This window comes from Furipterus horrens, unplaced genomic scaffold (genome assembly GCF_987537825.1).
Source record: "Furipterus horrens unplaced genomic scaffold, mFurHor1.1.pri manual_scaffold_17, whole genome shotgun sequence".
In the NCBI taxonomy this organism is placed as follows: domain Eukaryota; kingdom Metazoa; phylum Chordata; class Mammalia; order Chiroptera; family Furipteridae; genus Furipterus; species Furipterus horrens.
Genome location: NW_028327187.1, coordinates 56,092,768 through 56,116,435, shown reverse-complemented (window position 1 = coordinate 56,116,435; position 23,668 = coordinate 56,092,768). Strand labels below are relative to the sequence as shown.

The 23,668-nt window shown below is 38.3% G+C and overlaps 1 pseudogene; it reads left to right on the top strand.

Moving 5' to 3' along the window:
- The first annotated feature begins 7,112 nt into the window (after nt 1-7,112).
- On the top strand, nt 7,113-8,435 carry LOC149991041 (band 4.1-like protein 3 pseudogene; annotated as a pseudogene).
- Nucleotides 8,436-23,668: the final 15,233 nt, after the last annotated feature.

Below are 23,668 nucleotides of genomic sequence, written 5' to 3'. Positions count from 1 at the left end.
TTTTCCCCAGAAATACAAAAAAAAAAAAAAAAAAAAAAACAGTCTTAGTTGGAAATTCACGGTTTTGAATAGTTCATGGCACTTAAGAAATATGTTATGCCATGCACTCTATAAAACTGTTGAATTGCTAAAAATCTGCACTGCATTTATTTATTCATTCAGTCGTTTGTTTATTTATTTTTTCCAGAAGTTAAAGAAGCCTGCATACATTGTCTTTGGGATCTTTTACCTTCTATTTAATATGTGTACTTTTTAAAAAAGTATTTACTCATTTGAACTGGTAAAGTAATCCTGAATATTTAAGGATTCACAGTCTAAATACTTCTATCACCTGTATTGAGAGGCAGCATGGTGTGGTGGTTAAAAATGTAGAATTTGGGATCAGAATACCTGGAGTCAGGTCCTACTTCTACTGATTACTTGTCTAGTGACCTTGGGCAAGTCTTATAACCTCTTGTTGTCTTAGTTTCTTTTTACTGTAAAATGGGGATATTTTAATACATATCTTACAAGGTTGTGGTAGCAAGTGAACATATGCAAGGTACATAGCATGCCTGGCCCATGATAAGCACTACTCAAGTATTAGCTATAAATAGAAAGTGCCCAACAAGAAAAAATATATATCTCACAATCTTCCTTTCCTACTACCTTCATTTCAGAATATTTTCTACATGGAGCAACTTCCAGATTGGCCAGAAGAGAATGATTCCCTCCACTTCATTTTCACATTTTTTTGCATTTTTGTTATTTAAGATAAAGGGCAAGTTGGTTAAATAATTATTTTCCTATTATAAATGATGTGCACATAGCGATACTCAATAAATATTTTTCCATCTGAATAACAAGGACAACTACATTTGGTTTCATAATTTCCCAAAAAGTGAATCAAGATTTTGCTCAGGCTTCATGTACTTTCAGAAATCTAATGTAAAGTTTTTCTTCCAAATCAAGTAGAAAGTAGCAGTATTTTATAGTAATGTTGTAATTATGGTCTTCTCCTATATACTAAACATATTTTACATGTGTAATGGGATGTGTCTATGAGTAACATCTGCTATTGAGTAATCAGCTCCTAAAAATAATAACAAATAATCACAGAAAATGAATGTAGGAGGTCTGTGTTTTAATTTAATCTGTTTACCTAAAATTTGTTACATTTCATTTCATTCCCTATGTGTAGGCTCCTCTCTATCTCTGGGTACAGTTTTTAATCCCTGGCCAGAACAGACAACTATCTATTCTACATTGCCTTTTCTAAGCCTCAGGCCATTGACTCAGAGAGTCCTCTAATTTTTAGTCACAACCCAACATATCTTACTGAGACTATTGAGTTTATAGAGTTCAAAGGGAAACATTTCCCAGTATTATGGTCAGTTAATTCAGATAGTTGGAATACACTAATGAGATCAAGGCTGTGGGTCTGATTAATTTTTTAATATTTTATTTTTATTGCTTTTTTTCATTACCATTTATCCTACTAACACTACCTCTTCCACCTCCACCCACCCATTCCACCCCATCATCACCACACTGTTACTTGTGTTCATGAGTCCTTTTTCTTTTTTGCTCCTTCCCTCTACCCCCAAAACCACCAAAAGCTGTCAGCCTACCCTCTATCTATGAATTAGTCTCTATTTTGCTTGTTCACTTTTTAAAATAGATTCCACATATGAGTGAAATAATATGGTATTTATGTTTCTCTGACTGGCTTATTTCACTTAGCATAATGTTCTCGAGGTCCATCCATGTTGCCCCAAAGAATAAAATTTTCTAGTTTTTTACAGCCCAGTGGTATTCCATTGTGTAAATTTATCACAGCATTTTTATTCACTTATCTAGTGATGGATACTTAGGCTATTTTCATAGCTTAACTATTGTAAATAATGCTACAATGAACATAGAGGTACATATATCCTTTCAAATATGGTTTTTGGGTTTCTTTGGATATATAACCATAAGAGAAATCTCTGGGTCATAATGCAGTTCCATTTTTAATTTTTTGAGAAACCACCATACTGTTTTCCACAGTGAGTGTACCAATATGCATTTTCACCAAGAGTACAGAAGAGTTCCACTCACTCCACATTCTTGCCAGCACTTGTTGTTTGTTGATTTATTGATGACAACCACTCTGACAAGTGTGAGATGATATCTCATTGTGGTTTTAATTTGTTTTTCTCTGATGATTAGTGATGTTGAGCATCTTTTCATATGTCTGTTGGTCATTTGTATGTCCTTTTTGGGTAAGTGTCTATTCAGGTCCTTTGGCCATTTTTTAATTGGATTGTTTTTGATGTCGAGTTTTATAAGTTTTTTTTTCTATTACAGTTGTTTCACTTTCTTCCCCATTGCTGTCCCCTTCCCTGTCCACTTCCTGCCTCTCCCACAATCAATCCTAACCCTGTTGTCCATGTCCATGGGTCATTTATGCTAGTTCCTTGATTAGACCCTCCCCCTTCTTATAAGTTCTATAAGTTTCTTATAAATTTTTAATATTAATCCCTTATAAGATACATCAGCAAATGTGTCCTTCTATTCTGTGGATTGTCTTTTCATTTTGTTGATGGTTTTCTCTACTGTGCAAAAACGTTTTAGTTTGATGTGACCCCATTTACTTATTTTTCTTTTGTTTCCCTTGCCTGAGCAGATATATCAGGGGAAAAAAAAAAAAAAACATTGCTTCAAGCAATGTCTGAGATGCTACTGCCTATGTTTTCTAGGATTTTTATGGTTTCAAGTCTAATATTTAAGTCTTTAATCCATTTTGAGTTTATTCTTTTGTGTGGTGTAAGACGGTAATCTAGTTTCGTTTTTCTGTACCTAACTGACCAACTGCCCAACACCACTAATTGGATAAACTATCATTAACTCATTGTATATTTTGCCTTCTCTGTGAAATATTAATTGACTATAAAGGCATGAATTGAGAGAGAAGATGGCAGAGGAGAGAAGGGAGGTTGCACTTTCTTGATCCTGAGACCCGTCTGTAGTTTGGACTAACTGCAGACAGAACATCTCAGTGAGCAGCTGGACACTGGCAGGAGCTGAGCCTTGGCACTGCTGGATTACAGAAAACCATCTGGGAACAACCTGTTTGGTGAGAATAGCAGAAGAAAAAGGGATGAGACAGGATTTCTGACTGGGTTGGCACCCCGAGCTGCAGCCGGAAGTACACAAACACTTTTTAGCAACCATAGGCTTCCCCAGAGAGGAATTGGGAGGAGAGTGGATCTCTGCCCGCTGAGAGAGCCAGGAGTGGGCCAGGTGGCATCTAGCGCTGAAAGACAAGAAACAGCATACTGCTGTACCTGTGAGAATGTGGTTTTCCTTTATAATTTTCTATTGGGTACTGCGGATAGGGGAGGAAATGTTGGGAGTGATAGGACATTCTTGAGCAGCGCAGGCACAGGAGTGCGCTCACCCACTCCTCAACCCTCCCCTTGGGTAAAGCAGGCACACACAGGGAAGTGCCCTCAGCCACTGTCCCAGGCACGCAGCCAGGTTGCGGGCAATGCGTCCGGGTGCCCCTTTGACACACTCCAACAGACATAAGATTAGTGCCCCAGTGGGTGCAGGGAGGGCCCGCTGGGCATGCAGAAGACTGTGCACAGACACCCCTGGCCAGCCCCAGTGGGCGCCAGGTTGAAGCACAGCCCACTTGCGCAGGGTCTGCTCATGCCTGCCCAGGCAGGTGTGGGAACAGTGGGCAGCTAAAGCGTGGGAACAGCGAGTGGCCGCGACTCACAGGTGCTCACTTCCACCATGCGTAAGTCTCCAACAGGTGCCAAACAAATGCACCAGCCACCGCAGGGGTGCAGAAGTAACCCACAGGCATGACCAACAATGCACAGAGGCGCACACCACTGCTGCAAGAATCAGGAACCTCTGGCCCACCTCATTAGACCAGCTGTAGATCCAGAAAAAAAAGATGACACAAAAAGGCTGAACTGAGTAAAAACTTTCCTCTTGTATTTTTTAAATTTTTATTTCTACTTTAGTTTTTTTATTTGTATTTTATTTTATTTTAAAATTTCTTATTTTAATTTTAATTTTTACTTTTATTTTTGTTAAAATTTTTTTTAAAAAACTATCTCTTTAATTTGTTTCATACCATCTCTCCTTCTCATCCTTCCTCTTTAATTTTTGTTTATTTGTTTGTCTGTCTAGTTTAGCCTCCCTTTCACACTAAATAAATAGACTATACATACTAGATAAATCTAATACTATACAATTCTACTTTCTTACTATATTCTGCATTCTTCCCTCTTTTTCTTTTATTATTAACATAAAATGTAAATATTACCTACTGTCTTACATAGTCTCAACACTACTTGCTACTACTATTAATCTATCATCCCCTCTCTTAAAAATCATATCTTTCGTCTTTAAAAACAACTCTTATCTATTCTTCCTATAGTATAAAATCCCTAACCTCTCTACATTTATATTAATACTGGCTCATTTGCGGACGATAGCGGGATAGAAGGTGGGGAATATTTTTGAGGGGGTGGGTGTCCTGCCTAGGCTGTGTGTTTATGTTTTTAATAGCATCTCCACAAAAGAACTTAAGACAAAGTGGACAGAGTGACTCTCAACCAACTGGCCAGAGGAAAGATCCCACCAAAGAGCATCTGAAATATAACCAGACAGCATAAACAAATGACATAAAGGGTATCCCAAGAACATCAGGCTCAGGAGATGAAAGAGACTGCACCACTGAAACCCCCAGATCTCCTATAAAGAATCTGATACCACAAAGGTGGGAAGGCAAAGCAGACAAATCCAAATAAAAAAATAAACAAGAAGAATCAAACATGGTAAGACACAGAAACAACCTCCAATGAAAAGAAAAGAGGAATCCCCAGAAAGAGAGGTAGATGGAATAGACATAACCCAAATGTCAGACATGGAATTCAAAACAATGGTGGTGAAGAAGCTCAATATACTCGACAACCTCAAAAACAACTACGACAACCTCCAAAGAAGTTACCAACAGCTCCAAGAAAGTTACAGGGAACTTATGAAGAACTACACCAGCATAAAAAAGAACACAGAAACTATTAACAAGAACCAGGAAGAAATGAAGAATACAATCTCTGAACTGAAAAACACAGCAGAATCAATCAAAAGCAGGTTAAATGAAGCAGAGGTTCGGATCAATGAATTAGAGGACAATGTGGAAAAAAATTCCCAGAGAATACAACAAAATGATAAAAGATTGAAAAAATATGAACAAGATATAAGGGAATTACAGGATAGCATGAGAAAAAATAATATCAGGATCATTGGAATAAAAGAGGGAGAAGAAGAAAAACAGGGAATAGAAAAGCTGATAGAAGAAGTAATGACGGAAAATTTTCCCAACCTGATGAGAGAAAAAGTTATGCAAGTTCAAGAAGCACAGTGAGTCCCAATGAAGAGGAACCCCAAAAACCCACTCCAAGGCACATCATAATTAAAATGGCAATATTCAAATGCAAAGAGAGAATCCTGAAAGCAGCAAGAGAAAAACAGCAAATAACATGTAAGTGATCTCCGATAAGGCTATCGACTGATTTCTCAACAGAAACACTACAAGCCAGAAGGGAATGGTCAAAAATATTTCAAGCAATGAAAAACAAAGGCCTAAAACCAAGAATACTCTACCCAGCAAGGCTCTCATTCAAAATGGAAGGTGAAATAAGGAGTTTCTCAGACAAAGGAAGACTAAAAGAATACATCTTCACCAAACGAGCATTGCAATACATGCTAAAGGGAATGTTTTAAGAAAAAGAAGAAGAAAAGAAGAAAGGAACACAGGTACAAAGGGAAATGAATAAATACATGTCAATAATAACCTTAAATGTAAATGGATTAAATACTCCAATCAAAAGACATAGAGTAACGGAATGGATAAGAAAACAGGACCCACATATTTGCTGTCTACAAAAAACACACCTCAAAACAAAAGATTTACATAGACTGAAAGTAAAGGGATATAAAAAAATATTCCAAGAAAATGGACCTGAAAAAAAAGCTGGGGTAGCAGTCCTCATATCAGACAAAACAGATTTCAAAGCAAGAAAATAAAAAGAGACAAAGAAGGACATTTCATAACACTTAAGGGGAAAATCCATCAAGAAGATATAACACTGATAAACATATATGCACCCAACATAGGAGCACCCAAATACATAAAGAAAATACTAAAGACTACAAGCAGGATATTAACAGCAACACACTCATAGTAGGGGACTTTCACACTCCATTATCAACAATAGACAGATCTTCGAGGCAAAGAAACACCATGGATATACAGGCATTGAACAACACACTAAACCATATGCATTTAACTGATATATATATAGAACTTTTCACCCCAAAGAAGCAAAATATACATTCTTTTCAAATGCACATGGGACATTTTCAAAGATAGGCCACATAATAGGACACAAAAGAAGCCTCAACAAATTCAAGAAAATTGAAATTATATCAAGCATCTTCTCAGACTACAATGCCTTGAAACTAAAAATCAACCTCAGAGAAAAAAATCAAAGACATCCAAACTTATGGAGATGAATAACATGCTATTAAATAATGAATGGGTTAACAATGAAACCAAAGAAGAAATCAAGACCTTTCTGGAAACTAATGATAATGAACACACAATAGGTCAAAACCTATGGGACACAGCAAAAGCAGTCCTAAGAGGGAAGTTCATAACAATAGAGGCATATCTAAAAAGAATAGAAGAATCTCAAAAAACCTAACCCTAAATCTATAAGACCAAGAACAACAACAAACAAAGCCTAGGGCAAGAAGAAGGAAGGAAATCATCAAGATCAGAGCAGAATTAAATGACATAGAGACCAAACAAACAATTCAAAAGTTCAACAAAACTAGGAGATGGTTCTTTGAAAAAATAAACGAAATCAACAAGCCTTTAGCCAGGGTTATCAAGAAAAAAAGAGAGAAGACCAAATAAACAAAATCAGAACTGAAAAAAGGAAATCACGACTGATAACACAGAAGTACTAAGGATTGATTACTCCTCAGGTGTCCCTTTGGGCTTTTTTCTGCCACACGTGAAGGTGGGACGACTCGTTCCGCTAGCTGCAGGAACTGCCTTGCCAATGCAGCCTCACCTCCACCATCCTTCATCCTCTCCACCTACCCGTCTGTCGTCAGTGAATGAAAACCATGAAATACACATGAAGGATTCTGTATCTGCTGCAGAGGTTGGTACTGGTCAGTATGCCACAACAAAGAGCATCTCTCAGATCAACTTGATCACCACTGTGACTCTGGAGAAAAAGGTCAAGGAGGAGCGCTGCGAGGAAGAAGACAGGCAGAAAAAGGCGGAGGAAGCCACCCCTGTCGCAACAATATGGCACGAGGGAAAGACTGACAGCGAGTGCATGGCAACCATGGCCGATGGGGAAACCACCGCTATGGAGAAGCTAGATAAAACTCAAGATGACCTGATGACACATCAAACCAATATTAGTGAGCTGAAAAGAACCTTTTTAGAAACCTCCACAGGCACTGCCATCACAAATGAATGGGAAAAGAGGCTTTCTACCTACTCAGTGTGACTAGCCACCAGGCAGGAGGATGCACCCATGATTGAACCCCTTGTACCTGAAGAGAAAACAGAAACCAGGATGGGGTCCAATGAAGCAGAGATGGAAACAACTCAGCCTGCCCAGCCACTTAGCACTGAGAAGGTTGTGCAGGAAACTGTGTTGTTGAAGGAGAAACATGTGATGAATGTGCATGCAAGTGGGGTTGCTTCTTACGTGGCTGGAGATGATATGGATGCTGCAGCACAAGCAGCATCTGCTGGCACTTCTAGTGTTAAATGGAAGGAGGGCTCTGCTCTGACAGAAGGGGCTAAAGATGAAAAGAGGGAGGTGGCTGATAAAACTGTACTGGAACAGAAAGAAATGACCATTACTTCCTATGAGCCAAAGGAGGAGCAGAGTTTAGCAATCCACGTTTCTGAAACTTTGGAGCAAAAACCTCACTTTGAGTCATCCACTGTGAAGACAGAGACTGTCAGTTTGGGCAGTGTTTCACCAGGAGGAGTAAAGCTAGAAATTTCTACCAAAGAATTGCAAGTCATTCATACAGAAACCAAAACCATAACATACGAATCATCACAGGTTGATCCTAGTGCTGATATGGAGCCAGGTGTGCTAATGAGTGCACAGATGATCACGTCCGAAACCACCAGTACCACGACCACCACCCACATCACCAAAACTGTGAAAGGTGGCATTTCGGAGACAAGAATTGAGAAGCGAATAGTCATCACAGGCGATGCAGACATCGACCATAACCAGGCGCTGGCTCAGGCAATTAAAGAGGCCAAAGAGCAGCACCCTGACATGTCAGTAACCAAAGTGGTGGTCCATAAAGAGACAGAGATCACACTGGCAGATGGAGAGGATTGATCCCAGGAATAACTTAGTCTGTGCAGGAATCCAGTCACGCTAACTATTAGGAAAACCAGAGCCTATATGGAATTCCCTCTTCTAACCCAACTGACTTATATTTGCCCGTGGAAATTTTCAATCTAGAAGAACAGAACGTGACCATTAATAAAGACAGGGTCCGAGAGATCGTCCCATAATGAAGCAATCTGAATCAGCATCACTAAACTGATATTGCATTAGGCAACGATAAAATTACAAAAGAGCAGCATTTTTAATTTTCATAAAGTGTCTAAGTTTTCTGCTATACCTGCATGTTCATAACCAACAATATAAACCGTGATTTCATGTAACACATAAAAAATCTATGCCTTTTATAGTTTATTATTATTGAAGTTCTAAACAAAATTTCAATTTCCTAAGTGACAGATCTTTTGTTTACAGATAAATGAAGATTACCCTAAAATGCTAGAAGCTATCTAGGCCTGGTGTGTCAGGTTTACTGCAGATTAGGTGTGCCAGTTACCGTGTTTATTCAGTCAACACTTGAATCTTGTACTTGTTTCAGCTGATTTTATTACTCTTAACCCATAAATACTATTGACTCTCTGATCCTCTGGAAATATTTAATGCTTATGATCCCGTTTTGTGTATCTAATTTAATTCATTATAAGGTAGTACTGATTTTAGCATATTAATATGATTTCTTCCTTGTTGTCCATTTTGGTCCATGTTCAATCCAGAAAGCTTCTCAAAGTTCTCTATCAAGTCCTAAATGTGTAAATTGTGATTATTTTGGGAAGAAAATATGTATTTTCATTAGTTTACAATATTATGAAATTTCACTCCAGAAAAACCTGTTGAGTTCCTGTTAGGTTTTTTTCTTTCTTCATTTCTTCTTTCTTATATTTTTTAAATGATTTTTCTTTTTTTAATTGAAAAAGTCTTTTATTTCCAAATATGCTCCATATTTACAACCTAGTTCAGAGCCAAGCCTTAAACTGTACAGAATTTCCACTGTAATTAAACTATTTAGTGTTTAGTAATAAATAGCCTTCAAAAAAATATATTCTCCACTACACTGTCGGCTGCATTACACAGCCCATGGTGAATGTATGTTTCTGCATAGCGAAATAAAAATGGTAAGTGCAAAAAAAAAGTTACGAATACAAAGGATTGTAAGAAATTACTACAAACAACTGTATGGCAAAAACTCTTACAACCTAGAAAAAATGGACAAATTTCTAGAAACATATAGCCTTCCAAAACTGAACCAGGAAGAAGTAGAAAGTCTCAACAGACCAATAACAAAGAAGGAAATTGAAACAGTAATCAAAAATCTCCTGGCACACAAAAGCCCTGGACCAGATGGCTTCACAGGCGAATTTTACAAAACATTAGGGAAGAACTAACTCCTACCCTCATCAAACTATTCCAAAAATTCAAGAAGAGGGAAAAATCCCAAACTCTTTCTATGAAGCCAGTATTACCCTAATCCCAAAACCAGGTCAAGACACAACAAAGAAAGAGAACTACAGGCCAATATCACTGGTGAACATAGATGCTAAAACCCTCAACGAAATATTGGCAAACAGGATCCAGCAATACATCAAAAAGATCCTACACCATGATCAAGTGGGATTCATCCCAGGGATGCAAGGATGGTTTAATATTCGCAACTCAATAAATATAATACATCACCTAAACAAAACGAAAGACAAATATCACATGATCATATCAACAGATAAAGAAAAAGCATTTGATAAAGTACAACACCCATTTATGATGAAAACTCTCAGCAAAATGGGAATAGAGGGAGCATACCTTAACCTAATTAAGGCTATATATGAGAAACATGAAGCCAACATCATACTCAAAGGACAAAAACTGAAAGCATTCCCCCTGAAATCAGGAACAAGACAAGGATGTCCAGTCTCTCCACTCCTATTCAACATAGTACTGGAAGTCCTAACCACAGCAATCAAACAAGAAAAAGGAATAAGAGGCATTCAAATTGGGAAAGAAGTAAAACTATCATTATTTGCAGATGACATGATAGTATACCTAGAAATCCCTATAAACTCTGCTAAAAGACTACTCGATGTAATAAGTGAATTTGGCAAAATAGCAGGGTACAAAATAAATATACAAAAAAAGTAAGGTCTTTCTGTACACCAACAATAAAATATCAGAGACAGAAAAAGAAAAGAAAATACCATTTTCTATAGGTACAAGAAAGATAAAGTACCTAGGAATAAACTTAACCAAAGAGATAAAAGTCATGTACTCTGAAAATTACATAACATTGAAGAAAGAAATTAAGGAAGATACAAATAAATGGAACCAAATACCATGTTCTTGAATAGGAAGAATCAACATCATCAAAATGGCCATACTACGCAAAGCAGTTTACAGATTCAATGCAATCCCTATTAAAATACCAATGATATATTTCACAGACCTAGAACAAATACTTGAAAAATTCATATGGAACCAAAAAAATACCCAAATAGCCAAAGCAATCAAGACAGAAGAACACAGCAGTAGGAATCACAATACCAGACATCAAACAATACTACAAAACCACTGTGATCAAAACAGTCTGGTACTGGCATAAGAACAGACATATAGATCAATGGAACAGAATAGAGATTCCAGAAATAAATTTAGGACTATACGGTCAACTAATATTTGATAAAGGAGGAAGGAACATAAAATGGAGTGAGAAGAGCATCTTTAACAAATGGTGCTGGGAGAACTGGACAGGGATGTGCAAAAAAATGAAACCAGACTCCCAACTTACACCACACACCATAATAAACTCAAGATGGATCAAAGACTTAAATGTAAGCCGTGACACCATAAAAGTCCTAGAGGAAAACATAGGCAGGAAAATTTCAGATATCCCACATAACAATATTTTCACAGATACATCTCCTAAGGCAAGAGAAATAAAGGAAAAAATAAACAAACGGGACTACATCAAAGTAAAGAATTTCTGCTCAGCAAAAGAAAACATTAGCAAGATGAAAAGGAAAACAACCATATGGGAAAACATATTTTCCAATGATATCTCAGACGAGGGACTGATATCCAAAATATATAAAGAGCTTATATGACTCAACATCAAGAAAACAGACAACCCAATTAAAAATGGGCAAAGGAACTGAATAAACACTTCTCCAAAGAGGACATACAGAAGGTCCATAGACACATAAAAAAATGCTCAACATCACTAGCCATCAGAGAGACGCAAATAAAAACTGCAATGACATATCTCTTTACACCAGCCCGAATGGCCATCATCAACAAATCAACAAACAAGTGCTGACAAGGATGTGGAGAAATAGGAACCCTAGTGCACTGTTGGTGGGAATGCAGACTGGTGCAGCCACTATGGAAAACAGTATGGAATTACCTCAAAAAAATAAAAACGTAACTGCCTTTTGAACCAGCGATTCCACTGCTAGGATTATACCCAAAAAATTTTAAAACCCTAATCCAAAAGAATTTATGCACCCCTGTGTTTATAGAAGCACTGTTTTCAATAGCTAAGTGCTGGAAACAGCCTAAGTACCCATCTGTAGATGAGTGGATCAAAAAATGGTGGTACATTTACACAATGGAATACTATGCAGCATAGAGAAAGAAGGAACTCCTGCCATTTGCGACAACATGGATGGAACTAGAGAGAATTATGTTTAGTGAAATAAGCCAGGCAAAGAATGAAAAACACCATATGATATCACTCAATACAGGAAACTAAAGAACAACCTAAACAAATGAACTAAATAGAACAAGGAGCAGAATAACTGTCAATAGGGGAGAGGTGGGAGGGAGAGAAGGGGGATAAGTAAGGGAAGGTTTTAGTCAAGGAACCTGTATAAATGACTCATGGACATGGACAACGGGGAGGGATATGATTGTGGGAGAAGGGCTGGGTTGGGTGGGGGGAGCACTGGGGAAAAAACGGGACAACTGTAATTGAAAAACCAAAAAATAAAATAAAAAAAATAAAGTAAAATAAAATAAAATTAAGGTTACATTTAATAAAATAATAAATAAATGCATGAGTTCATTTATAGGCTGTCTATTCTGTTCCATTGTTCTATGTGTCTGTTTTTATGCCAGCACCATGTTGTTTTGATTACTATGGCCATATAGTATAGTTTTATATTAGGTAGCATGATTCCTCCATCTTTGTTCTTCTTTCTCGGAATCACTGTTGCTATTCTAGGTCTTTTGTGGTTCCATGTAAATTTTTGGAATATTTATTTTAGTTCTGTGAAATATGTCATTGGCATCTTGATTGGAATTGTATTGAATCTATAGATTGCTTTTGGTAATATGAACATTTTAATGATGTTAATTCTTCTTATCCATGAATATGGTATATGCTTCCACTTATTTGTATCTTCTTCAATTTTTTTCTTCAGTGTCTTATAATTTTCCAAGTGCATGTCTTTTACGTGCTTGGTTAAACTTATTCTTAGGTAATTTATTCTTTTTGAAGCAATTGTAAATGGGGTTGTTTTCTTAATTTTTCTTTTAATTCACTATTGGCATATAAAAATGCAACTGATTTCTGGATATTAAATTTGTATCCTGCTTTTTTTTTTTTTTTTATCAGTCTAGTAGTTTATTGGTGGAATCTTTAGGGTTCTCTGTGTACAGTATCATGTCATCGGCAAATAATGACAGTGTTTCTCTTTCGTTTTCAATTTGGATTCCTTTTATTTCTTCTTGTGTGATTGCTGTTGCTGGGACTTCCAGTACTATATTGAATAAAAGAGGTGAAATCCGACATTCTGTCTTGTTTCCTGATCTTAAGGGGAACACTTGTAGCTTTTGCCCATTGAGTATTATGTTGGTTGTGGATAAAGGTCACATATGGAGTTTACAGCATTGATGTACTGCTACCAAACAGTAAGTGGGTCCTGCTGCCTACCCTCTAAGTAAAATTCTGTAGGCAATATGATTGTTGATAAAGGAGAAGAGTCATTATTCAAAAGCTGCACAATTTTGGAATAACAGCTTTCCATATGCATTAGTCACTTAAGTCTATCTATTAAAGCTAAACTTTTAACTCTTTAGTTATAACTTTAATCAATAAAGTCTTATCAATTAAGGAACTCTTTAGTTACAACTTTAATAACTTAAGGCTAAAATATTTAACTCCTGAGTTCGTCTGTCATTTCCCCTGTTAGTTTTTAATTATCTTATTTCTATAGGATTAGTTTACAAACTAAAACAACATAAGATACAAAAGCTACACAATTTTGGAAGAATGACAGGCTTCTGCCTCAGAGCTCGTCCCCTCTAGAACACCCAAAGAAGAATAACCCTGTCACTCCCTGCTGGGCTAGCCTGATCCTAGACTGCACCCAGATCCAAAATATCATCTTTTGAGAAATGCAGGCAGCTGCAGCACGATCATCCAGGCATCCTTTAGGATGAGAGCTAGACAGCCAGTCTCTGTCCTCTTAAAAAAAAAAAAATCTTCTGACCCATAATTCCATGTGCTCCAGAGGCATGTAGCTTCTCAGCCAACCCTGTCCTAGACTATTTACCATTGCCTTAGGCAACCTCTTTCTATGGTCCCTCCCTACTCCTCCCCAGTGATCTGATCAGATCTCTCTGTATCATTATATTACCTCTGTTTTCACTCAGCTGAGAGTTTTTATCATAAATGGCTGATAGATTTATAAGAGCCACTTAACATAATGCTTTCCCACCAGGATAGCTCTGACAAAGATGTGCACTCTTTACCAAAAGGGACATTTGTTTACAGGTTGTGGATTCTTAAGCAGAAAGCCATCTTCATGACTAAAAAAAAAAAAAAAAAGATGAAACTCAGATGCACACCTGACATGTTCTCGATCAGCAGAGACATCTTTGTTTATGTAATGTGTACACCTTAGACCTTTCCAGCCAGTGGTTACAAATGAGGTCACATGAACTATATTAATGTCAATACCATTGTCTTATTATTTCCACTTGCATATTTCAGGATATCTTAATTCCACCAAAGAGTCATCAATTTATAGAGGAGAATCCCTGGAGGTGTCTAACATTGCTCATAAATGATATTTTTATATCCATCCACTTATGGCCTTTTGTCAATGTCTGTTCCCAAAAAAGACAATTAGCAATGTCACTTTACTGCTGTCACTACAGCCATGCCATCTTGTGGGACCATTAATTCTTCTTAGGGTAATCTGTTCTTATGCCCTTCAAAGTAGCTAAACTTCTGATGAGCCAAATTAACACTTCAGGTCTTTTCAGGTCTCACTGTGTGAGTACTACTCTGGTTAAAATGACAAGAGTGTTCTCTGACCCCAGTCTGTAGCAGTTTTTCACTGGGACACCAAAGCAATATTGCTTGCATTGCTATCTTTCTCTATTGCTATTGTAAAAATAACTCCTTTGACTTTTGTCTTAAGTCTTGTTTGCAATGGTGATCAAAGTCTAATCCTTGAGACTTTGTGGGATACCAGAAACCATTTTTGGATTCCCCATTCCCCTTTTTTTTTCTCCATAACCTGTGCAAAGCATGAACAAAATCTTCCCTATGACTTCAGCCTACATACAAATTAACTGCTAGTTTACCATAGTCATCCTGACTTGGCTGAACTCTGGCAGTGGACATAACATGAATCAAGCTGAGATCTCTACTACATGCTTAAAGAAGGAAACTTCCACAAGAATATGTTTGAAGACTGTTGTTCTGACTCTGTCCAGCTTAGAGTAATGTGTACGCTATGGTAAGATTTCACGGGACCAAGGAACATACTGATACCCACTTGTGGTTCATACATGCATTCTAGTCTTCCTTCAATTATTGAATGGATACCTGGACTTTACTCCCAGGTGTATCTCTTTTCTAAGTCTTTTGATCTTTAAGACTTTCTGGAAGAGGGAATATGCCACATTTTTATTAGTCATCTACAAGTGATTGGAAATGAAAAACCTGAGCTGGTGTTTGGTAGGAAAAAAGCAGGAGAGTCAAACTCAGAGCAAACGTTGGAGTATGGACTCCACAGGGAGTAAAAAGGTGAAAGACAGTCTGTATGAAGATAAACTTAGTTCACAGTGCTTTGGTAAGGACCATGCCTTTGATGAACTACACTGCCTATTAATCAAATCTCTGACACTGCCTTCTCTACCTTACTCTATGGAAGGAAATGGTTTTTAATTTTCAAATGTTATTTTTATGCCCTGTAAAAAAGATGGTAACATTCCATCCCTCTTGTTTATAGGTATTTTATTTATTATCTCTTCTCTCTCCTGTTATTTTCAATTGTAATCACAAAACTATCACCACCAACAACAGAAAAAATAATGCCAAGATTCCACGATAGGCCTATCCTACACAAAATCAAACAACAGGAGTAGAAACAGAAAGGAGAGAGAGTCCAGATGTAAGCTGCCTAGTTTTCATTAACAGGTAATCATAGCCCCCTTTATTTACTTTATTTACTTTTAGATTTGACCTAAGTATGCTGCTTTTTATTTTTATGGCTGATCTATGATACCGTGAAAGTTAGTTCATCATCATTTGAGTTAAAGAATCTACCAACCCTTAACAAGTTAAGTCTTAAACTCTACAAATAAATGTTATTTTATATAAATAACAGTTTAGTAAAATGACTTAAAGCATGGATCCTTAGAATTGTTCTGGACTATTACAGTACTCAGAGGGATGAAATCCCTGGTAACATCTGCTCACTGAGATATAAGGATGTGGCCAAGTGAATATCAATGCTCACAGCTCAACTTCAGAAGACTCAGTTTCACCTTGGGAGTCAGGTTAAAGTGAGGAAGTTCTGACAGAAATATTCTTTGATTAATATTTGCATTGAAAGCCCTAACCTAAAATTTGTAGGTGGGTAAGAACAGAAGTTACCCAAGCAGCTATACATGCCAAGGGGCATACAGGCGCCTAATAAGTCACAGTTGGTAGTTATCAAATTCAAATGAACTTGAGATTCCCACCAACACAAATGAATCAATATGCATCAACAGAAAAAGTGATGTTAATTACTACCATTTAAAGATTATGCATATATATCATATATGAGTAGTGCAAAAGCTCAGAGCTACATCTTCTGCCTTTGCTTCATTTTTCCAGGGCACAATAGCTTGATTTATCCCTGAGCTAATGCCTAATCCCCTTTTTCTCTTGACCTTTGCTACGATATATTTCTTTAAAACAATAGTACTATGCAGGAATATGCATAAGTGATGCTTTGGGGACAATGCACTCTTTTGCATCAGAAGGGGGAATATATTCACAAATATCAAATGGATAACACCCAGCCACGTACAAAGTCAACAGAAGATCTCCGGATTAGAGTAGAAAACAAGCTGACTGTGAGGAGTAGTACTTCAGTGTTTCTGATATTTACAAGTAGACATGGGAAATAGATATTGGCTGGAAGCACCTGGCTTGAACCCCTCTTGCTCAATATTTCCATTATATATAAAGTTTCTCTGACTCTCATTGAACTGTCATCTCTGCTTTGGTGCTGTGCTACTAAAAGGGAAACCAGGATTTGAGATTCAAAGTTACTCTACTAAGGTGATAAACTACTTAAAGAATCTATTATGACCTGGGAAGAAATTTAAAGGGAGCAGAATTGTTTTTTTGAAAGCTACATAATATGGGATGTTTTAGGGAACTTAATAATAACCTTCCAGCTAGGCTTCCCTGTAAACGGGAGCTTATGCCCGCACTAAAGAGAAGTAGCGAGTGTTCCAGTCATCCCGGGGGCTTAGTTCTGCTTTCAGGGTGATCTTCTTAGAAGAGGGTCAATAGACAATAGGAAGGTTATGGCTGCCTTCATCCTGAAAGAGCTGAGATTCTCCTCTTATTGGAAAATGTTAGTTATAATTTATTTATCTAGTCAATGGATGTTTATTTAGTAGCTCCTATGTTCCAGGCCCTATTCTAGGTTTCATATGTTAAAGAAAACAGAGCTTGCTTTCATGAAAGTAATGTTCTAGTGCTAACGGGGGCAAGACAATAATAAGCAAATACACAAACAAGTAAATATATATTTGGTCAGATGGTGACAAATGTTAACAATAAAAACCAAGCAGGGTAAGGTAAAACAGACTTAGGTTGATGGCTATAATTTTAAATAGGATAGGGAAGTCCTCTCTGAAAAGGTAACATTTGAATTTTAACAATGCATACGTATTGAACACCTAATATGTGCCAGCCACATGAATGAACCCATTCCATATTTGCACATATTTCATGAGGTAGTGTCATTATTATTCTTGTTTTATAAATGGGGAAGTTGGAACTGACAGAAGTTAAAAAAGTTGCCCAAGGAAACACAGCTAGTAAGAGATAGCTGGGGTTTGATTTCAGGCAGTCTCGCACCAAATATCATGATTGAAATCACTGTAATACTTAGCATTTTTGACTCTGCATAATAGCAAATGGATGTGAATACTGCCCAGTTGGCCCTGCAAAGCACCACTGGGATGAAACAAAAGAAGCAAAGTAAGGGAAGTAGCTCACAGCAAGAGCACAGAAAGAAAAAGAAATGGAGAGACCAGTATTCAAGTACTTTCTATGTGTAAGCTATTTTCAATACAAAGTCTTATTTAACCCTTCCAACTAAACTATGAGGTGGTCATAAGAATACCTATTTTTCAAATGAGAAAAGTATAGAGTGACTAAGGTCTCATGGTCACAAAAGACAAGCCTATAAATTTGGGTCAGACCATCACCAAAGTCCATGCTATTTCTGATATACCAGGCTGTCTTCAGAAAGAAAAAAATGAAAGGCAAGGAAACTCAGAGTGAAATACATGAAGCCACAGAGAGAAAGAGGAAGAGACAGGAAAATAATGACAATAGTTTTGGAAGGCCAGAGGAAAATCAATGGCTTGACAAAATTTTAATAACATCTTCATCCTCAGCCTCTTCTCCCACACCAATTTGGGAGTTTCTATAGTCTGGGTATTTCAAGAATTGGCATGTCTGGTTTTTCAACAAAACCTGGTTATTATATATAAAATAGCCTTTTAGCAGTGCATCATCTTCTATAACTTACTGTCATTGAATCAGGTGCTCCAGGGAAACAGAGCAAGTAAACTTAGTAAGGAAATGAAGAAATATTTAAGACCCATTAGGCAATTGAGGACTAGCATTTAGGTGTTTGATAACTAGCTTTTTTTTCCCTTCAGAAATACATTTTAATGCTGTCAGATTTAATGAAATAAGGTATTCCTGCCTACCAAGTTTTTCTTTCCTAATATAACAATAGAACACTGTAGAAAGTAAGAATAGTGAGCTGATGGACTGTGTTAGCAACAAAAGCCAAATGGAGTACTGCCTGTCTTGTGTCATAGTTTTCGTGTGATGTGGAGAAGCCAGGATTTCATCACATCACTTGTGGGTTGGAGCTGACTCAATTCATTCGTTATTCTGCATGAGCAGCAAATCTGCCTTTCACCTCATGATATTTCTTTCTCTTCTTTGCTCTTCTTTTTTCACACTCAGTCAATGGCTTTGGTTTTTGTTGATTATTATACAACAAGCAAATAAAGCAGCAAAGAGACTTGTCTATTTTGTCCTTAACAGAACATTAAGTGGCTCCCCAAAAAGGAAAGCTGAGGGAGGCCCAGTGTGGGAGACTAGTAATTTCCATCATTTGTAGTCTTTATGTAATATTTTTTTTTCTCAGTTGTAAAATGCTATTTCAGTGGCTATTGCTTTCTCAAAACTTTCTAGGATTCATTACATATTTTTGGAAACTAAGTGTTTGTGAATTCACTAGATATTAGGAAAATTAGTGTTTTTAAGATGAAAATATAGTCATTTTTAGAATATTCTCAGGGGACTGAAGAAAACATTGAAATTTACCTCTGGCTCGGTAAAGCCAGGCAATGGGCTTATAATTCATTGTCTGTTGAAAAATAAAATTAAAGAGAGGGAAGATGGCGGAGGAGTGAGGAGAGGCTGAGGTTTCAGGCTCCCGAGACTCTTCTGCAGTTTGGGATAACTGCAGACAGAACATCTCAGTGAGCAGTTGGACACTGGCAGGAGTCGAGCCAAGGCACTGACGGATTAGAGAAAATCCATCTGGGAACAACCTGTTTAGGGAGGATAGCGGAGTAAAAGGGGACGAAACGGGATTCCTGACTGGGGCGGCTGCCAGAGCTGCGGCTGGAAGGACACAAAGGATTTTGGGGGACCACAGGCTGCCCCGGGAGAGGAGTTGGGAGGAGAGCGGATCTCTGCCCGCTGGCAAAGACCAGACTTGACCAAGTGGCATTGGCGCTGAAGGACAGGAGACAGTGTGCTGCAGGGCAAGTGAGAACATAATTCTCCTTTATATTTTTCTCTAGTGGATGGTGGAGAGGGGAGGAAAGTTTGGGGGTGGTAGGCCATTCTTGAGGAGCGCAGGCGCAGTGGTGCGCTCATCCACCCCCCAACACTCCCCTTGGGTTGCGGGGGCGCACATAGGGAAGTGCCCTCATTCACTGGCTCAGGTGCGAAGGGCTGTGCGTCCAGGTGCCCCTCAGACACACGCCAACAGACATAAAATCAGTGACCCAACGGGCGCAGGGAGGGCCCACTGGACATGCAGAAGACTGTGCGCAATCGCCCCTGGCCAGCCCAGTGGGCACCAGGCCGAAATACCAGGCCGGAATCCAGAGCACAGAGCACTTGCCCAGGCTCTGCGCGTGCCCGCTCAGGATGTGCGGGAACGGTGGGCAGCAAGACTCACAGACACTCACTTCTACTGAGAACAAGTGTCTGCAGCCCTGCCCTAAGAGGCTAAAGACCAATGCCCAGAACACTGTGCTGCAGGCCTGAGGCTAGCTCCCCAGCCGCTTGGGTGCACACCTGCACTTGAGCCAAAAAACACCTCAAGGGCTTCCTCGGAGTGCGGCCATGGCCAGCTTTCTAGGAGCGCGGCATGGCAGGCCGGAGCTTAGTTCCCCGTACACCTTGGACGCGCACTGGTGCTGTAGCCAAAAAAACACCTGGAGGGCTTTCCCAGAGCTTGGCATGTACTGCTTTCTAGGAGCGTGGCGCGGCAGGCCTGAGCTTAGTTCCCCAGCCGCCTTGGGCGCTAAACCGGTGTTCGAGCCAAAAAAATACCTGGAGGGCTTTCCTGGAGCTTGGCGCGGCCTGCTTTCTGGGAGTGCAGTGCGGCAGGCCTGAGCTTAGTTCCCCAGCTGCCTTGGGCGCGCACTGATGCTTGAGTGAAAAAAAAAAAAAAAAAAAAAAAAAAAAAACACCTTGCCAGCTTCCCCAAAGTGCAGCGTGGCCTGCTTTCCTGGAGCGCAGCGTGGCAGACCTGAAGTGGGCTCTTGGCAGCCTTGCATTGCACCTTGCCGGCCACCTCGCACACACAACTGCTACAAGGAATAGGAATCTCTGATCCATCACATTAGACCAGCTGTGGATGCAGAAAAAGAAGACGACACAAGAAGGCTGAGCTGACATCTCCACAAAAGAATTTGAGATAAAGTGGATAGAGTGATCCCATCAACAAGCCAGAAGGTATATCCTAACAACAACAACAACAAAAATCTGAAATATAACCAGACAGCATAAACAAATGATATAAAAGGTACCCCAAGAACATCAGGCTCAGGAGATCAAAGAGACTGCACCACTGAAACCCCCAGATCTACCATAAAAAATCTCATACCCCAAAGGTGGGAAGGCAAAGCAGACATATCCAAATAACAAAAACAAACAAGAAGAATCCAACATGATAAGATGCAGAAACAACCTCTCAATGAAAAGAAAAGAGGAATCCCCAGAAAGAGAGGTAGATGGAATAGACATAGCCCAAATGTCAGATATGGAATTCAAAACTATGGTGGTGAAGAAGCTCAATATGCTCGAAAACCTCAAAAACAACTATGACAGCCTCCAAGTAAGTTACCTACAGCTCCGAGAAAATTACAGGGAACTTGCAGAGAACTACACCAGCATAAAAAAAGACATAGAAACTATCAACAAGAACCAGGAAGAAATGAAGAATGCAATCTCTGAACTGAGAAACACAGTAGAATCAGTCAAAAGCGGACTAAACGAAGCAGAGGATCGGATTAGTGAGTTAGAGGATAATGTAGGTAATAATTCTCAAATGATACAGCGAAATGAAAAAAGATTGAAAAAATATGAACAAGATGTAAGGGAATTACAGGATAGCATTAGAAAAAATAATTTAAGGATCATCGGAATACGAGAGGGGGAAGAAAAGGAGCATGGAATTGAAAATCTGATAGGAGAAATAGTGACAGAAAATTTTCCGAACCTGATGAGAGAAAAAGCTATGCAAGTCCAAGAAGCACTGAGAGTTCCAATCAAGAGGAACCCCCAAAAACCCACTCCAAGGCACATCATAGTTAAAATGGCAACATTCCAAGACAAAGAAAGAATCCTAAAAGCAGCAAGAGAAAAACAGCAAATAACTTACAAGGGAGCTCCAATAAGGCTATCGACCGATTTCTCAACAGAAACATTACAAGCAGAAGGGAATTTTCAAAAATATTTCAAGCAATGAAAAACAAAGGCCTACAACCAAGAATACTCTGCCCAGCAAGGCTCTCGTTCAAAATAGAAGGTGAAATAAGGAGTTTCTCAGACAAAGGAAGACTGAAAGAATACATCTCCACCAAACCAGCATTGCAAGAGACGCTAAAGGGAATATTCTAAGAAAAAGGAAGAGAAAAAACAAAAAAAAAGAGTAGAGGAACAGAGATACAAAAGGGAAATGAATAAATGCATGTCAATAATAACCTTAAGTGTAAATGGATTAAATGCTCCCATTAAAAGACATAGGGTATCGGAATGGATAAGAAAACAGGACCCACATATTTGCTGTCTACAAGAAACACACCTCAAAACAAAAGATTTACATAGACTGAAAGTAAAGGGATATAAAAAAATATTCCAAGCAAATGGACCTGAAAAAAAAGCTGGGGTAGCAGTCCTCATATCAGACAAAACGGATTTCAAAGCAAGGGCAACAAAAAGAGACAAAGAAGGACATTTCATCATACTTAAAGGAACGATTCATCAAGAAGATATAACACTGACAAACATATATGCACCCAACATAGGAGCACCGAAATACATAAAGCAAATACTAGAAGACCACAAGAAGGATATTAACAACAACACAGTCATAGTAGGGGACTTCAACACTCCATTATCAACAATAGACAGATCATCCAAGCAAAGAAACACCAAGGATATACAGGCATTGAACAACACACTAAACCACATGGACTTAACTGATATATATAGAAGTTTTCACCCCAAAGAATCAAAATATACATTCTTTTCAAAGGCGCGTGGGACATTTTCAAAGATAGACCATATGATAGGACACAAAACAAGCCTCAACAAATTCAAGAAAATTGAAATCATATCAAGCATCTTTTCAGACCACAATGCCTTGAAACTAAAAATCAACCTCAGGGAAAAAATGGAAGACACCCAAATTCATCGAGAATGAATAACATGCTCTTAAATAATGAATGGGTTAACAATGACATCAAAGAGGAAATCAAGAAATTTCTAGAAACTAATGACAATGAACACACAACAGCCCAAAACCTATGGGACACAGCAAAAGCAGTCCTAAGAGGGAAGTTCATAGCAATACAGGCATATCTGAAAAGGCAAGAAGAATCTCAAATAAAAAACCTAACCATAAAGCTACAAGAACTAGAACAGCAACAACAAACAAAGCCTAAGGCAAAAAGAAGGAAGGAAATCATCAAGATCAAAGCAGAATTAAACGACATAGAAACGAAACGAACAATCCAAAAAATCAACAAAACTAGGAGCTGGTTCTTTGAAAAAATAACCATAATTGACAAACCTCTAGCCAGGCTCATTAAGAAAAAAAGAGAGAAGTCCCAAATAAACAAAATCAGAAATGAAAGAGGAGAAATCACGACTGATACCTCAGAAATACAAACAATTATAAGAAATTACTACAAACAACTATATGGCAAGAAATTTGACAACCTAGTAGAAACGGACAGATATCTAGAAACATATAACCTTCCAAAACTGAATCAAGAAGAAGTAGAAAGTCTCAACAGACGAATAACAAAGAAGGAAATTGAAACAGTAATCAAAAATCTCTCTGCACACAAAAGCCCTGGACTGGATGGCTTCACAGCCGAATTTTACAAAACATTTAGGGAAGAACCAACTCCTACCCTCCTCAAACTATTCCAGAAAATCCAAGAAGAGG